Source organism: Peromyscus eremicus, chromosome 17 (assembly GCF_949786415.1).
Source record: "Peromyscus eremicus chromosome 17, PerEre_H2_v1, whole genome shotgun sequence".
Lineage (NCBI taxonomy): Eukaryota > Metazoa > Chordata > Mammalia > Rodentia > Cricetidae > Peromyscus > Peromyscus eremicus.
Genome location: NC_081433.1, coordinates 51,470,281 through 51,484,947, shown reverse-complemented (window position 1 = coordinate 51,484,947; position 14,667 = coordinate 51,470,281). Strand labels below are relative to the sequence as shown.

General features: G+C 39.4%; 1 protein-coding gene across 6 annotated transcripts in view; it reads right to left on the bottom strand.

The window, feature by feature from the left end:
* The window catches only part of Spock3 (SPARC (osteonectin), cwcv and kazal like domains proteoglycan 3), a 350,556-nt gene that overhangs the window by 258,776 nt on the left and 77,113 nt on the right, over positions 1-14,667 (bottom strand). The window lies entirely within an intron of this gene.

Below are 14,667 nucleotides of genomic sequence, written 5' to 3'. Positions count from 1 at the left end.
GATGACATCAAGGTCCAAGCTACTGCCAGGGAGCATATCTGTATCCATGATGTTACTGCAGCCTAGGTCTATGTGGCTGTCCATGGTCCATGTTGCCACCAAAGACCACATGGATGCCCAGGATCTGTGTCACCACCTATGGTGAAGCATGTGTTCAAGGGCTGTGCTGCTGCTGGGCCATATAGACCTGAGTGACATGAGCTGCCAACTAGGACCATGATGTTGTATGGCAGAGCTATGGCCTGGGCCATGTCTGTGGTCCAGCTGCAGCCAGGGTCTGTGTTGATGTCAGATGCTTCTGTTGCCATAGAGGGCTGTGTGGATGCCCAGGATCTAGGCTGCCAATTGAAGCCATGTTGGTATTTGAGAGTCACACAGCTGCTAGGTCTGTGCTAATCTGAATGACCTACACTGCCAACTGGGGCCTTGGTGACATTCTGGCCCAGACTGCCTACAAGAACTATATCTGTGTCTGTGGTCCAACTGCAGTTGGGGGTCTGTGTTAATATCCATGGCCCATGTTGCCACCAAGAACCGTGAAGAAAACCAGGGTCTGGATCATCACCCAGGGCCATGTTAGTGTCCTACGGCCATGCTGCTGCTGGGGGTCATACAGATCTGAGCAGCTTGAACTGCCACCTGGGGCTATGGTGTCATCCAGGCCTGGGCTGCTGCCAAGGGCCATGTCTGGGTCTACGGCCTTGCCACAGCCTTGGTCTGTGTTGATGTCCAGTGAGGATAGGGCTGTGGAGTTTGCCCATACCCCACTGGCTGCAGCACTGGGGAGAACTGGCCCTGTCCCCCACCAACAGTAGCACTCAGGAAAGCAGGCTCTTCACCTCACCTAGGCAGCAAAGGAGAGCTGACTCCATCAGTGGGGGTGCAAGTGAGTCATCCCTAAAGGCATGAGAGTGGGGGAGCTAGCCCCACTATCTGTCTCTCATGTTGTGGCATAGGCAAGGGAGAGATTACCCTCTTGTCCCTTTGTCCCCTACTGCAGGCAGGAAAGCTGGTCCTGGGGTCATAATAGTGGGAGAGCTGACTCTGCCCCCACTGGCTACAGCACTCAGGAGAACAGGCCTTGTACCTCACATGGGCAGTATAATACAGCTGACTCTATGGACAGGGGTGCCGGTGATCTGGCCCCATGAACCTGCATGAGAGATCTGGCCTCACTCCTCATCTACCATATGGTGGAGTGGGCAAGGGATCTTGCCCTTGAGTGGGACCCATCCTGGGTCTGGTAGAGCTGACCCTGTTGACTGGGCTGCAGGTGAGCCAGCCCTGAGGGGATGAGAGCAGAAGAGCTGCCCCACCCAAGCATCCTCCTCATCTGCCATGTGATGGCATGGAAGAGGGAGAGATGTTCCCCTTCCTTGCCACTTGTGGGAGCAGGGAGATCCGGCCTTGGGGACAGGAGAGTAGGAGAGCTGGCCCTGTACCTCACCAACTACAAGACTCCTAAGAGCAGGCCCTGTACCTCATCTGGACAAAACAGTAGAGCTGGCCCTGGTAGTGTGGGTGGGGGTGAGCCTGCAGAGAGTAAGAGGAGGAGAACTGGCCCTGCTCCTTGCTGCTTGCTACAATTGGTAAACTAGCCGGGGCAGTGCAGACGAGCTTGCCCAGGTGGTGTCAGAGAGAGACAGCCGGCAGACTGAGCTACCACCAGCTACCACCAAGGCCCAGAAAACAGGGCTATGAGATGGCTGACTCCAACATCCACCCCATCTGTGATCTGCTGGAGCATGGGAAGGGACTGGACCTGAAGATCCAAAGTATCAAGAGTGTAGCAGAAGCCAGCGCCCTTCAACCAGAGCAATGATTCATTGCAGAGAACGTTTATAAGTAAATATATGTGGACTAAGGTGTATGATATATAAAAATACAAGGAGTATGATATATAAATAGTGTGACTTACTGTGTGACACTACAGCTTCTATGCCAAGACTTCTTCTTGTTTGTTTGTATGTTAGGTTTTTGTTTGTTTGTTTGCTTGCTTGCTTGCTTTCATTTTGAGGAGGAGGTTGCAAGGGCAGAGAGCAGATATGAAGAGAAGGGGAGATAAACGGGATTGGGATGAATAACGTGAAAAATCCACAAAGAATCAGTATAAAAAATAAAAGTTTTAAAAATAAAAAGCATATACTTCTCAGAAATCCTATCCCAAGAGCAACCATCTCTTACGTAAATGATTATATTGAGCCCCTTTTAGTATATATTTTATAAATTAAACCCAATGAATTGTCAGATACATACACACAGACTCTCTCTCTCTCTCTCTCACACACACACACACACACACACACACACACACACATACACACACAGGCACTCACACACTCCCTCATACATCATTTTCAATAAAGAGAAATATTGTTCTGTTGTATAAAATAATCATAAGCCTTACCATGAGCAACAATGTATGGACTCCACCACTGTAGTTACCTCCTTCTCAATCAGCTCTAGCTCTACTCCATTCAGCTTATACCAGGAAACAAGGCTGGCACAAGTTGGACTTGCAGTCCATTCTCATTTACTCTCTGGAGAGCTTCCTTCCATCCCATAAACCCACTTCTGCTTTTTTATCTCACCTGAATATTTAGTTCTAAAGTTACTTTCTTGGTAAGTTCTCTTTAGACCATGTTATCTTTAAAGCTAAATCATCAACATTTTATGCATTTTTTCCATCCCTTTCCTGCTATATTTTATCAGCAATACTAACACAACAAATATGGATTTTTTTTTCTTATTCGTCCTTAGCACCTAGCTCCTATACAAGAATGTGTGCTCCATCTTCTGGTCTCTGTTTCATGTACCTTCTTCTGCCCTGCCTCATCCCTCATCACCATGTTACACTGTTCTTGGTAAAATTCAAAGGTATAAACACTTGTCCTATATCTACACCTAGCTGTTCCCTTCTGTTTATGAAAGTTTCACTCTTCCACGCTTTATGCCCAGGGTATAACTTAGTACTGTATAATACATGAACATTTTGTGCCATTTACAGAAGAGGTAAATTTTTAATGTAACTTAGAAACCAAATCTATCATTGAAAAAGGACAGCTGTCAGGCCAGTGAGGTGGCTCAGTGGGTAAAAACGCTTGCTGCTAAGCCTAACTACCCACGTTTGAAACCCAGGACCTACCTGCTGTCAAAGGAGAACTGACTTCTGAGAAGGTTTCTCAAGAACATTGTGGTACACGTTACCTCTCCAAAAATAAATGAATAAATAAAGGCGAAACATTTAAAGGATATATGTCATAAATATTCCCAATAAAGGATACCTGAAGGATAACACACAGGTTTAACAAATAATCAAATATTAGCACTGTTATTTAATGTGAGGTATATCACAATTATTAATTAGCATTAATAGATAAAATATTCAATAAGATAAATATACTAATTAAATGTCCCACACATACGATCATCATAAAATGATCATATTTTAGGAAAAATAAGACACCTGAAACACAGGAGAGTATTTTTGATTAACTGTTGATAACTTAACTACTTGGTAAAAGTATACAGAGCATTAAATAGCAATGCTTTGAATAAGTTCAGAAGTCAATTCACATTAATCTTTACCTATCCAAAACATCAACTGCTCACTTTAGAAAAATATAATTAATTTTACAAAATAAATCGTCACACATCTGTGACAGCAGTTCGGGGAAGACCTGTGGAACTATCTGACTGTTAATAACTCATTCACACCTCTGGGAACAGGACCCCTGTGCCTCCCCAAAAGGACTTTGTCTTGTGCAATCACACACCTTGAGAAATATCCATCAATATTTCATTTCTAAACCCCAAATAATCTTGATCCTACTAGGGTCGTTTCACCAAAGCACCTCTCAAAACTAGACCAATTATCTTCCATCTTACTACTCTCCACATGAACTGCCAACACTTTGCCGTTCATTATTTTGCATAAAAAGTAATGTTTCATGAATGAGTATGAAACCCATTTGTCTCTTCATTCAGGTAATTCAGGAGCATCATCCCTATTCATGCTTCAGTCTTCTTGCCCCACCCTTACTGCAAGACTGTAGGATACTGACAGATGAGTTGGATTCCTACGGGTACCGGGGAAATTTTCAACTACTATCAGATAAGATTACACGAATGTTTGAGGAAAGACAATGAAAATGTATTGGGTCCTTGGTCAAAATTCATTATTTAGTGGCTGCTTTCCTTTTAACTTGTTCCCTATGCATGAACAGAGCAAAAGTAGCATATGAAAGAGAGTAGTAGGCAGTACTACCTCTCAGTATTTAGGTTGTGTTGAACTGTGATCATATCATCTGGTATGACTCCAGAAACACAGATTCTCAAGCACACCCTACACATACTGAATAGCAAACTCTTTAAGCTCTGGTCTAGAAAACTGCTCTATTTCATCACACAATTCTTCAGTTGAGGATATGATGTATGTGAAGTGTAGGGTACATGATGTATGACCCAGATGCCAGTCCTAGTTAACAGTACTTAGGGATATACTCAAGCATCTAGCCCTCTCTTCAGAATGATCCACCTTTTAAGTGAAACTGGCAATCTTAGTTAGCTCCTGCAGTTTCTCTTTCCACTATTCTACCTCATTTCTTTTTTCCAGTGCCATTTAACACTTCTGCAGACTTTCCTCCTTACATACCTTTGACCCTTTCCAGTTAGAATTCTAGGTATTTGCAGGTGAGTGTGTTTGCAGGTTTATGTGGCAAAGGATGGGAGGATATGAATCTGTGGTGCTGTAAGGAGGATAAGGGAGTGTGGAATGACTTGGAGGGTGGAGGGATGTGTGTGTCTGTATGTGTGTGTGTAGTACGTGAGTGTGTACTGATATGTGTGGGGTAAACACATCTAAACTCATCTAGCACACAATGCATAATATAGACGACTGTACTCACCTGAGAGGGAGACCTTCCCTACAAGACAAATATGAATCTGCTATATGAAGAGGTGAATACTTTCAGTTTTTAAATTGCAGACACAGTTAAGATATATCACTTATGGTAGAGGGTATTATTGTGCAGAGATTTCTTATTTTCAAACTATGAGCATTTGGTTTCATATCTGAGGGAGTTCCATGGTAACAAATAGAAGGTATAATTTCATGGTGGTATTTAGGTGACCTCTGTAATTTTGAGTCCAAGGATAAATTATGTTTCCAAAAAAAGTTTAATTAAGTATTTAGTATTAGAAAATTTAATGTACAATTACCAAAGATAAATATTTTTTCATTAATATGTGTGGACTTTTATTTGCTGGGTAAAAAGCATATCCTATATAAGAATATATAACACTATTAACGAGAGAACTATCAGGCAGTTAGTACTTCAGAGGTAATAAATTTGCCAAATGATTAAATATAATGCCTGCAATTTTCTGATGGTTCACAGTCATTACCAATACTCAAACCTAATGAAACTTTAGAAAAATTCAAGTGAAAGGAGAGTTTTTCAGCTTAAAAGCTTTTGTAATTAATCTAAAACCTTTTATCCAGCAATTTGTAACTAAACATGACAGTCATCTATATAAAATCAATATTATATTAAAAAATAAAAACTTAGCAGCTAAAAACAACTAATCCAAATGGGACATCTCAACATTTCCAAGGTATAACTGACTTTTTTCTCACAGAAAGCCATCTAAAATAAGTTTTGTCTTGTAGTCAAGCAAAACATAAGAATCACAAGTAAATGATTGAGTTATAAAATAATATACATATTTTGCTATAAATATTAAGGTTTTAATGTACTTCTAATAATAAGTTGTTTTTTTTTTTTTTTTTTTTTTTTTTGGTTTTTCGAGACAGGGTTTCTCTGTGTAGCTTTGCGCCTTTTCCTGGAACTCACTTGGTAGCCCAGGCTGGCCTCAAACTCACAGAAATCCGCCTGGCTCTGCCTCCTGAGTGCTGGGATTAAAGGCGTGCGCCACCACCGCCCGGCTCTAATAATAAGTTTTATCTTTATATAAAAGATACTAATCTATACAAGTAAATACTGATATAAGTTTGGAGTCTTAGCTCAGTTGTAGAGTGCTTGCCTAGGAAGCGAAAGCCCGGATTTAGTCCTTAGCATCAATGCACACACACACACACACACACACACACACACACACACACACACCTGTACATTGTCTAAGACTGCCTACCATCTGAACATCTCATGATGGTGGCCTATTCTTCAGATCATTAATGACATCTGCAAAGATCCATTCTACAAAGAAGGCAACATTCTCACTACACAGGAATTTAGCATGGATATTACTTCAAGCTACTACAGAGACTAAACATTAACAGTACAACAAAAACACTATTGCTCTCTAAAGTAAGCAAAAGAACCACACTTCAGAGATGGCAACTCATTAATTCCAGCAACACATTACATGAAAAAAAAAAAAAAAGAAATATTGCAGAAGTGGTTGACCTAAAATTATGATGCAAAATAATTATCCTGGATTACTCAGGTGGGTTCAAAACTGGGCAAGAGAAATATTTCCAGTTATTAAAGATAAAATTATTGGTTTGCTCCATAAAACTGACTTTACACAATTTATTCAGTAACTTTTAATTAAAAACTGCACCTTTTGTCACTAAATTTTAGAGAATTTGTTACAGAAGAATAGAAAACTAACACAGCATGCATCTTGACTTGTGTCTGTAGATGTGGGCATTCATACATGCACATGTGGAGGACAGAGGAACGCCTCCAATGCCGTTCTTCATCATTTTCCACCTTATTTATTGAGAATGCGTCTCTCACTGAACTTTGCAGCCTTTCAGTTAACCTGGCAAGCCAGAAAGCTGGCAGGACATACCTGTTTCTACCTTCCACCCTACCCTCTACACAAATGTGGGATTACATGCTCAGGTTACCATGTGCAGATTTTTATAAGGGTTTGGGAAAAGGAATATGGCCAATATCTCACTGATCTATTTCCCAGGTGCCCTGTCTATAATAGCTTTCAATTTTGTGTCTTAATGAGATTCCCAAGTGTGCAAACAAAAGAGTTTCAGTATCAATATCTGTTTCTTGTGCCCTTTCTTGGACTCTTTCCCTTCTGATCGTTTATTTTGTCATACTCTGATTTGCTTGTGTTTTTATTTTATCTTATTATATTTTATTTTACTACATAACTTAGATGATTGTTTTCTAAGGAGAGACAGAAAAGGGGTAGATATAAAGAGGAAAGGAGGGCCAGAGGAACTGGGAGGATTAGAGGGCGGGATCATAATCAGGATATACTGAATGATTAAAAACAAAGCAAAACAGAAACCTCCACTTTCAATAAACAATGACAACAACAACATAAGAAATCAGCCATTTATTTGAGAACAAGACCCTATGAACTGTGACTCAGTTTACTCTGGCTCTGCCTAATAGGTTATATTTTTAACCACAGTAATGATATTTCTTAGGTTGAATTGTGTTAACATAATTAGATATTAGCAGCTCATATTATTTCCTTCTGGGTCCAAATTATTCTGGCAGTTGATGCTGTAAGGCCATGGGCATTGCATCCTAAGAGTTGGTACTCACCGGTCCTTTTCCTTTATGGCTGTGCTTGACATTTTCCACTTATAACTATGAGATAAGTTAAAATACTTAATGAAAATAATTCTATACTCTTAGCCAGCCAGTAATTTTCAAAGAAAATTTATTGTTCGAAGAATTTATCAGCTAAATTAATCAAGCTATTGGTATCTTCTCAATTTATTATGCTTTATTTTATTTCATTGATAGTCTGTGAAAATTATGTTCAAGATTTTCATGTAATGTACAACTATGTGCAGTAAATATACACAAATAAATAAATAAATCAACAAAGACAGTGGAGCAAATAGAAGAAAGCCACTATTGAATTAATAATATGATCTCTCCAGTTAATTTCTAGGTGCTACTGTGTTCCATTCCTGTCATTTTAATAACATAATTTAATATAGGTAGTTATTTATTTTATAACATTAGTAAATATCTTTGACATATTAACAATTTCTGTTTATTTCTTCATGTTTCACAAGCCAAAGATTTTATTTTGAAATTCAAACCTTTGTTCAAAGTTAATAAAAAAGAAAATATATTCACAATTAAAGTTTACTGTTCCTTAGAACATTTTATTATGTTGCTACATATGCTCCTTCCATTATTATTACATTGTTCTCTGGCCTCTGTTATATTACATTTCCTTTAAAATAGTTTTCTAGTATATACCTAAGAAGAAACTTCAGCTCACAAACTTGGGTCATATCTTAATTTCAACTTATTATTTACTTTTTTTAGTGCTTTAGCTGGCATTATTTAATAACATAATCTCAGCTCTACTTACAGTGTCCACATCCATCAATTATTAAAGAATTATCCCAATACTTGCCTTGACTTTCTACTCATGTGGAAAAAATGGAGAATACATTTCAGGTCTCATTGCTGTCTCGAATGTATATATCATATGAAATATTTAATTTTAGTAACCAAATAAAGTTTTTCTCAACATAGTAAATTATATATAGATGGATACCATTCATTTCTACTATATTTTTGAGATTATAATATCATGACACTATTTCTCCTTCCCTTTTCTTCCTCCAAACACTCCCATATACTGCCCTCTCAACTTTCTCTCAGATTCAGAGTCTCTTTTTTCACTAATTTTTATTTATTTGAAAGTCAAGACCTAAAATTTTACATATAGAATGCTTCTCATTTTAAGGCTTAATTCCCTTCTGCATTAAGAATATACTGGATTTAGAAGTTTTAAAAATATGAAAATGTTAAATTTAAGAATTAATACATTGAAGGAAAATATAAGAAAAAAAATAAGTCCTAACTTAGTTTTTTTTTTCCCATAGAAAAGTTATAGATAAAAAAGAACAACCTGATATCTCATCAATTTAAGGGAATTTTAATCAGCTTCTGCCATGTCTCCCTATAGAACTGCAATTTACTTGTCAGTTAGTTTTTTGTGGACATTCTGAGAACAACTTATGTGAGACATCTAATGAGAAATAGACTGGAAATTCATGATTAAGAAGCCTAAAGTATAGGTGGCATTTCACTTTCTTTCAGTCTACATGTATAAGTTAATAGACAATGACGATCCTGGGGGTGCACAGACCCTATTGATTTAGAACACAACTCCTGCTCCTAAAACTCAGAACATTATAGAAGGGGAGGTTGAAGGATTATAAAGTCCAGAAGAACAGAACATCTGCTGTTAGAGTGTGTCTCCTAGAAAAGATAGCAAAGCTTCCACCATGATGTCTCAAGAATATGGGCGCTTTATCAGGATTTGAATAAAGACAACACCTACAGACTTGTGTCAAGTAAGAGGCAAATCACAACTGTATGAACTACAGAAAACTAAGGACTGCTGAGAGAGGAGAAAGTAGTTTTCTTCAGAATTGAGTCCCCTAACTGGTGATCCAGTTCCAAACAGTCATCCTTAAAATCATGTACACACAAGCAACTAAACAGAGTCAGAAGATTGTATCTAAATATTTATTCATTTATCCGTAAATGTGACATTAACATTTAAAAAGAGGCCATAATTTTGTGCGGGCGTGTGCATGTGGTACATGGGGTGGAAGGAAGGGGAGTGATGTAATTATACTTTAATAAAAATAATGAATAAAATATTAATTGCTATATTTTGTTTCCATTGTTTCTGTTTATTTCTTTTGAATATGAAGCTGGAGGGTGTGGCTTTAAAAGTTTTTAAACTAAAATGTTCAAATAAGAGGTTCTCAACCAAAATTATGGCTGGCTCACCTCTTCACAAGCATTGTATTTGTGATTATTGCTGTAATCTCAGAATTCATTTTGTAAAACCAATTCAGTCGAATGCTACAAAGGCAATTCAAGATATATTTCCATTATATCTCAAACCACTCATCCCTCAGATAATCACTCCAAGTCACCCGTGGCAATTGCATTAGCATAGCCAATTTTTATATTACTAAAAAGCCATGAACCTCAATTGTTTTCTGTAGCCAAACTTTGTGACCGATTTTGTGTGCACAGGGTTTACAGGAAAATTTTTTTTCTCACTTCTCATGAACATGCAAAATTATGGCACCCTTATCACTTTCTGGGCATCTCCCTAACTGCATATGAAACCTGAAGTTATTGTAAGCCATGATGCAACCAAACCTTCAAGGTTGTCATGCACAGAAGAGCAGGGATACGGGTAGAACGGATCTGGTGCAACCACGTGATAAGGTCTCTCAGCTGATGGGGTGAGGCTATTTCATTTCTCCTTCTTTCTATAGAACTGTGGACCCATTTGCTTTTATACTGGATTTCACTGTCAGCTGCTTGTAGACCAACTAAATATTAACTAAGTAACTCTGAATAGCTTTCTATGCTCCATTAACTCCATATAGACAAGTCTTCTGGAACATATGGTAGGTGACAGTTTTAAGTATTTTCAAAAGATTAACTTCACTAAAAATATTCTACACATTTATCTTTAAAATTCATTCTGTAACTTATCAATATTCTGATGGTCATAGATTGCATGTACTTAAAATAATTTATAGCATGTAGCATCATTATTGTTTCAAAGAGGTCCTCATCTGCCCAATGATATATAGTTAAAGTAGGTACTTGATGGGCAATAGGTCACATTTCCATTTGTAAGTATAGCACAGGTTTTATTTTTCAACCTTGAAGTCTAATGTGAAAGTTAAGAAACATAAAGAAAGCACATACATCTGCTGACTCTATTTACTGGTAACAATCAGGCATCTTCTACTTCAGTGAGTAAGAGTTTATATTCCCTACATTTTTTGTATAGAATTTAAATAACTTCTCTCATCTATCATAGCACCAGTAAGACACAAACATTTATAACTTAAGTAGCTTAGGAAATGTTTCAGTGTGCCCTCTTTTCAATATGAATGGCTTGATGAGCTTTAATGACCTGAGATGAGCAGGAGAGGGCATTGAGCCAGAGTTATGAGTTTGGCTTTGAGTTTTGCTGTGTGCAAAAGCTGGAAGGCATAACAAGCTAGTTAACCATTCTGTGTTCCAGTTTCCAATTTGTAAAATGGTTCGGCAGGAATATTAAATGTTAACAGATGGTTTGAGCTTGAGATGAAGTCAAGCATGTGAAGTACATGTGAAACATACATTTATAATTTTACAGTCTATTTGTCATTTCTATCCCCATAACGTACAATAATATGGTGGATAGATTATTTTTCAAGTCACTAAGATGGAAAAACTTGGTAGATGACAGTGTCAAAAGCTTGGAAGCTAAAGGAAGGAGAGATATGGAATGTTCTGAGGTTCATAATGCAAAAACTAGACCGAAATTCATTTAGTCTGAAAAATATTTAATCATTTCACTTGGAAGCAGTATCAGGCAAAGTGGAAATAAAAAGAATTGTTAACTATGTAAGATAGACTTTGTTGACTCCTCCCTGAGGATGGGGGGGTGGGATTTAGACTTTGTTGACTCCTCCCTGAGGATGGGAGGGGGGATTGGGGGAGGTGAGAAGGGCTGGAGAAGGGGAGGAAGGGGGAACTGGAATTGGTATGTAAAATGAAAAAAAAAATTAAAACTAAATAAATTTTTAAAAAGATTCAATTAAACTAAAAAGGATTGGGGACAGCCCTATCTCATTCCTGATTTTAATGAAATCACTTCAGTTTTTCTCCATTCAGAATAATGTTGGGTGTAGGTTTTTCATATGGAACCTTTACTGCATTGAGGTGTGTTCCCTTCAGTCCTACTCTTTCTGAAACTTTTATCATAAAGGCTTGCTGCATTTTGTCAAAAGGCCTTTTCTGATTCTATTGAAATGGTCATATGATTTTATATTTAAGCCTATTTATATAATCTATTATATGTGTTGATTTACATATAAATAACCATACCTAGATGTAAAGCAAAGGATAACCAGACTGCAACTCACAATTCCAGGGAGGCTACCTAGTAAAGAGGACCCTGAGAAAGACACAGGGATCTCACAATGGCAGAGAAATGGATGAGATCTACATGAGCAAACTGGGGGGGGGGTGTAATGGAAGGCAAGCGTTAGGGGAAAGAGAGCTTAGGGGAGCCCGAGGTGCCAACTGGATCAGGAGCAGAGTGGGAGGACAGGGAGGGAGATACCATGATGAATGTAGACCCCAGGGGAATAGGAAGAAGCAGAGTACTAAAGAGGTCCCCAGAAATCCACAAAGATACCTCCACTGTAGACTACTGGCAATGGTCAAGAGAATGCCTGAGCTAAGCCGGGCAGTGGTGGCGCACGCCTTTAATCCCAGCACTCGGGAGGCAGAGCCAGGCGGATCTCTGTGAGTTCGAGGCCAGCCTGGGCTACCAAGTGAGTTCCAGGAAAGGCGCAAAGCTACACAGAGAAACCCTGTCTCGAAAAACCAAAAAAAAAAAAAAAAAAAAAAAAAAAGAGAATGCCTGAACTGACCTGTTCTGGTGATCGGATGGCTGAACAACTTGGCTGTCATGATAGAACTCTCATCCAGTGTCTGATGGAAGTGGATGCAGAGATCCACAGCTGAGCCCCAAAGAGAGAGGAGGGATTGTATGAGCTAGAGATATTGAGACCATGATTGGAAAAAGCACAAGGACAAATAGCCAAACTAGTGGGAATGCATGAACTGTGAACCAATGGCTGAGGAGCCCCCATAGAACTGGACCAGGCCCACTGGATAAGTGAGACAGTCAAGATTAGCTTGAACTGTTTGGGAGGCCTCCAGGCAGTGGAACTGGGACCTGTTCTTGGTGCATGGGCTGGCTTTTTGGAGTCTGGGGCCTATGCTGGGACACTTTGCTCAGTCTTGGTGTAGGGAGGAGGAGACTGGACCTGCCTTGGCTGAGTCTACCAGGCTGGGCTGACTCCCCAGGGGAGACCTTGCCTTGGAGGAGGTGGGAATGGAGGTATATTGGGGTGAGGGCTGGGGGTGGGAGGAGAGAGGACAGGGGTCTCCGTGGCTGATATGTGAAATTAAGTTAATTATAAAATAAAAATATTTTTTAAAAAAGAACCATACCCCACCTCCAACAAAACCCAACTTGATTAAGGTTGAATACAGTCCTGCATTCAGCTAGCAAGTATTTTACTGAGGGTTTGGATAACAGTTTAGGTCTCTAGTCTGCTGTTGTTTCCTTCAATCTTGAAATGCCCTAATTTATTCACTGAGGAGATTTTAAAGGTCTGTGGCTAAAGAGTAGTGGCCATTACCAGGCAGGGTTGAAACAACCAATACCATAACAAAACCAGAGCCAAGTAATTGTCTGTGAGTATGAAATTCCAAGGATTCTGACATGCTACCCTCTTCTCCAGTTAGGTCCCCACAGTCTGGTAAGGAACCTGGATTAGAACTTGCACAGTGAGGTAATAACAAAGATGGAAGACCTCAAGCTGCAGACAGAGGCCCCTGCTTTCCCTCCTATGACCCTCTACCCATATCAAGCCAGGGAGAAATACCAAGCAAACATGTCAAGGCAGATGGACTTAAGTATGAACCCTGGGTTAAGCTGCTCTGAAATCTAAGGAACTCTGCAAAACTCTTTACTTTTTATTCTTAAAAAAAAGGGGGGGTGTAAAGGACTTTAGATGACACACAGCATATAAATAGAAGAAAGTGTTTAAAAATAATTGTCACAGCTATGCTCAACAAAATATAAAAACATTTTGCTCATGAAAAAAAAAAGTATTCAAAACAAAACTAGAAAACTAAAACAAGAACATGGTTCTTGGAAGTAGAACACGTGTCAGGGGAAAAGAAACCAGGACATGTATTTGGGAAGAAAGATGATTTTTTTCCTCCAAAATAATTCCCTGAAATGTGTCTTTTTAGACAAAGAGTAGACCCTATCCAAGGGTGGGAAATTTATCTAGAGCCAAACACTAATACAGGTCTGACTAGACTCCAGCCAGGGTAACAGGCAAGCTAACTGAAGATCTTCACCTCTCCTTTCTCTCTTCCAAACCAGATTGCCCAGTCTCACAACCAGCTCTGTAGCACACCGCCGGCAGTAGCTTCTTCTCCCCTGCCCTCTTCTCCATAGGATCACACAGATCTGCTCATCCACCCTTCATTTCCTCTACTCATTGCTGTATCTTAGAACACAGCTCCAACAAACACTCCTTGGGAAACCAGCAGCCAAGCCTGCCAGAGAAGCAAGTAGGCCAGCCACGCAGGTAGGTGAACGTCAGAACTTCATTCTCCCTCCTCTCCAACAAATCCAATCATCTAGTCTTATCCCTGCAGCAGGCCACCTGCTATAGCCTCTCCTCCCTTCTCTGGCCCATGTTCCTAGGGGACTAAGCAGATCCTGATAAAATATACTGATTTCTTCCTTCCTGTGGAGATGCCTCAGTGCCTCCCAACCTATTCTCATTCTTAAGTATCAGTACCCAATACCTACACACACATAGTACCTGGAACGCCAGTGACCAGATCTACTAGAATCCCAAAAGAATTCCCTACCAGGCAACACACAGCCTCCATAACCTCCTAAAAAGTAGAGAGTGCAACAGAGATCAAAACACACACACACACACACACACACACACACACACACACACACACACACCAAAGACAAGAGAAAATATTAGTATCTGGAAATAAAATGATCCCAAACACCGATGCCTAGACATCAGTGTAAAAACACACAACTAGAACATTTCTCCACTAG